This window comes from Equus caballus, chromosome 3, assembly GCF_041296265.1.
Source record: "Equus caballus isolate H_3958 breed thoroughbred chromosome 3, TB-T2T, whole genome shotgun sequence".
Classification (NCBI taxonomy): domain Eukaryota; kingdom Metazoa; phylum Chordata; class Mammalia; order Perissodactyla; family Equidae; genus Equus; species Equus caballus.
The window spans coordinates 80,830,836-80,835,249 of record NC_091686.1 but is presented as its reverse complement, the minus strand read 5'-3'; the positions used below and the strand labels follow the sequence as shown (position 1 = coordinate 80,835,249).

Below are 4,414 nucleotides of genomic sequence, written 5' to 3'. Positions count from 1 at the left end.
AGTGCCAGGATAACATTTACATGCTTGAAATATTTCTAAGAAATATTTCTTTTACGGAATAGAAGAAGCTCATCTCTGAACATCCTCCAACATGTTAGTTATCTATTGCTGTTGAACACATGATCCCAAAATGTAGTAGTTAAAACAATAAACGTTAAATGTCTCACATTTTCTGTGGATCAGGAACCAGGCTTGCCTTAGCTGAGCGTCTTGGCCTCAAGGTCTCTCACAAGACTGCAGTTAAGGTGTCAGCTGGGCCTGTGGTCTCATCTGAAGGCTTGAATGAGAGAACGTTCAATTCCAAGCTCACTCAAGTAATTTTGGAAAGGACTCACTTTCTCATGGGCTCTTGGACTAAAAATTTCATTACCTCACTGGTTGTTGGACAGAGACAGCCTTTGATTTCTTGCTTAGTGGCTTCTCCCTAGGGTAGATCACAACATGGCAGTTGGCTTTTCTCAGAGCAAGAGAGAACAATCATATGGAAGTCACAATCTTTTTGTAAACTAAGTTCAGAAGTGACATGATATAATATTTTCCTGTATTTTATTTGTTAGAAGTGTGTCACTGCATTCAGTGTACACTCAAGGGGAGGTAATTACATAAGAGTGTGAATAATAGGAATTAGGGATCGCTATGTGCCATCTTAGAAACTATCCAGCACCCCAAAGGAAAACAAAATGTGTGATTAATGCTCATTGCTGTCAATCAAAATAATTTATTAATTTACTCAGGGTCTAGAAGGAGATAGATATTTTCCCTTATGTTGGTTGAGAAAAACCTTTAAGAATTCGTGACATCGTCTAATTGTAATATATGACTGAGTGAACTATATATTAAAAAAAAATTAATTATAAGACTAGTCTACCTGTGATTAAATAATCCTTTTGCTGAAACATTATGTATATGTAAGTTTGGCAGTTCTTCTCTTTCACATTTTTCTTTTCAGTAGTTGGTAATATGCCAGAAACTTTACTATGCAGGGGATTAAATTTTATGATCTTGTCCACATGGTGAAGAATAATCAGCATGCATAAGATAAAAATATTTTCTGTAAAGTGAGTTTTTTTAACAGAAGTTGAAACACAGAACTAAGCGAAATTGGTAAAAGTTACCCACACCCCTCACTATATCTTTTCCAAAGGAATAAATAGCCCATATAGTTAGATATTCTTGCCATTTTGATTGAAATATCTTACCACAGACTACCTCAGCTGACATCTGGGTTATACAGGTTCCAAATCAAACCAGCTATATCTCCCACTCAATTTCCTTTTCTTTCTAATTTTGTCTTTTTGTTAATGGTATCAACATGCTTAGAGTCTCATCATCACTTCCTATTTTACATACCACTCTCAATGTAGCCATTCAGTTGCAAAGAGTTCTTTTTTTTTTTAAATTTTTGCTGAGGAAGATTCACCCTTAGCTAACATCTGTGCCAATCTTCCTCTCTTTTGTATGTGGGTTACCATCACAACATGGCTGACAAGTGGTGGAGGTCTGTGCCCAGAATCCGAAACCGTGAACCTGGGCTGCAAAGGGGAGCACACCAAACTCAACCACCAGGCCACAGGGCCAGCCTAGAAAGAATTCTTAATTCTACACATGCAGTGGCTCTCACACCATCTCATGGTTCTATTTCCATAGCTACTACACAAGTTCTCTGTTCCCTGAATAATTTTAATAAGCTTTCTTGGGCTTCCTGATTCAAAATGTTCTTTCCAATATTCTCTCCTTTCTCTTCTTTCGAGAGTAAACATTTCAAATAATATGATATATGAATCTCTTGTGATATAATAGTCACTCCTCAAATTTCTTAGATTAAGACATGCTGTTCTTTACAAAACTTATATCGAGGTTTACTCTCCCACTTTTCTTCCCATGACTGCTTCTGAAACTTAGCTTACTGTATTGATTTGCCTGATTTAAACTCTATAATTTGTTTCCCATCTTTCCATATATACTACCACTGCCTTCCTCACCAACATGTCTAAAACTTTCCCACCCAGCAATAGTTCTAATGGCAATTTCCTCATGGAGCCTTACTTGATTGTGCTATCTAAAAGAAGTATTTCCCCATCCTAAACTATGTTTATACTTAATATTACATTCTTTGCATATTTTATCACCTCTATTAGACTATAAGGTAATATTGTTCATCAATGTTTTTCACCAAGTACATATCACAGGATCTTATATATAGTAGACTTTCAATGAAAGTGTGAAAGCTAACTGAATGAATAGGTAAAACAATTATATGGGTTATATGGGCGTAAGTACAACCCTACCCACCACATACACATATACATACAGCACTCATTACAGTTTGTCTGCTTGGACACTTCAGTGATGGGATGGAGTTCATCCAGGTCATTTTTCATTCTGTTGCTAAACCATTCTAATTGTCTGAACATTTTTTCTTTTAATAATCTGAAATCTGACTTTCAAATCTTAATAACTGAAAATTATAGCAATAGTAGTAACAGTTACTTCATAATTTTATACTAAATTGTACCTTACAGCTCTCTCTGAATGTTCCAACATGATGTCCAGGTACTTTGTGGAGGTTGGCTATGTGGCCTGTGTCTCCTTTGGGCCTCATGCTGGAAGCTGGTCGCGACTGTAGATGTTAGTGGTCAGAAAAGAGCTTTGGTTGATGGACCTTGCGTTCAGGTGAGGAGACAGGCGCACAGCTCACTGACTTCATCCTCAAGTACCCACACAGTATCCACCACAAGTATGTCCGATAAGCCTGGCAGAAGGCAGATGTCCACAAAGTGGGCAGCCACACAATAGGTAAAGATTGAAGCCAAAGAAAGGAAAACCAAGATGACAGATTTTGATTGTTATAAAGTCATGAAAGCAAAGAAAATGAGGAACAGAATAATCAAGTTTGAAGTTAGGAAGCTTCAAAAGGCAGCTCTGCTAAAAGCTTCTCCCAGAAAACCGCTTATTGCTAAGGGGGAAGCTGGAGCAGCTGCTGCAGAGATTCCAGCAAAAAAGATGACTGCTGTGGGCAAGAAGGCCCCAGCACAGAAGTTTCCTGCCCAGAAAGCTGCAGGCTGGAGGGCAGCACCTCCGAAAGCTCAGAAGGATCAGAAATTTCCAGCCCAGAGAGCACCTGCTCCAAAGGCATCTGATAGGAAAGCAGAAGAGCATAAGAGGCTATTATAAAGATCGCAAAGGTTCTTTTTGAAAAATAAATAAATAATAGCTTACAAAATATTTTTACGTAGCCAAAATTCTATAACTTTCCTGGAGATTCACATAATAAACCTGCCCCCTTATCTGCTTTTCTGTATCGTCTGTTAACACTCCTCCCTAAATATTGATTCTGCACAAAGTTCCTTTAATTACTTTTCTTTAAAATTAGCATTAAACCCTTTTTGGATTTGCTGGAGAAAGGGTTAATATTTTTAAGCTAAAAAGAGCTTAGACAAGCAGAGTTTCAAGAAGCACTATTTTTTCTAAAAATAGAAAAAAGACACGAAGAGTCATTTAAAAGAATTAAATGACAATTGTGTGATGTGATAGAGGTGTTAGTTAACGCTACCATGGCCATCATATTGCAATATACAAATGTATCAAATCAACAAGGTATGCACCTTAAACTTACACAGTGTTGTATGTCAATTATATTTCAACGAAAAAGGAATTAAATAAGATAATGCACATAAAGCACTTAGTAGCATGTCTTTGTAGACAGAAAGTCCACAGAGTAAATTAGTATTGCTGTTAACAGAAGTATTAATAAATATTTATGGTGAGTGTATAAAAAATGTTCAGCCTCTCTGGAAAATAGTAAATATAGTTAACACAATGTGTAGACATGATTAAGAAAATATTCTATAATTTTAGTAGTATTTACCTCTACATTATGAGGTGTTTAGTAATTTTTAATTTATTTTCTACAGTTCTTTGTACTTTTCCACTTTTTAAATAACGAAATTTGCTTTTATAATTAAAAACAAAATTTTGTTTCTTTTACTGTTAAATATTTCCTTTGTTTGCTAATTCATTTTACGTGTCTCAGTGTACTCTGAGCTCAAATATTCCTGATGCTCTTCTCTCAGATCTGTGAAATCCTGTTGGTTTTATCCTTTGATATGACTTTTGTTCATTCTCTATACAAGGCTATTCCATACCTGATTTACTCCGTGACCACCTAGGTATATATATTAATTTATTCGAATTCATTTCTTCTTACTTTCAGGTAAAAATTACTCAAGATTATTTTTTGGAATGAAATTATTGGATCATTGATTCTCAATTATTTTTGTTCTTAAACATCCTTACATCCTTTCATGGTCACTCTTATCTCAAGACGACTCATGGCTCACTATGACAATAGACCAAACTAGGGATAACGTAGTCTGTGTATATGGCATATAGTGGTGTGTGTGTGTGTACGTGT

At 35.9% G+C, this 4,414-nt stretch overlaps 1 pseudogene; it reads left to right on the top strand.

Moving 5' to 3' along the window:
- The first annotated feature begins 2,542 nt into the window (after positions 1–2,542).
- Positions 2,543–3,174, top strand: LOC100057653 (large ribosomal subunit protein eL14 pseudogene; annotated as a pseudogene).
- The last annotated feature ends 1,240 nt before the right edge of the window (positions 3,175–4,414 follow it).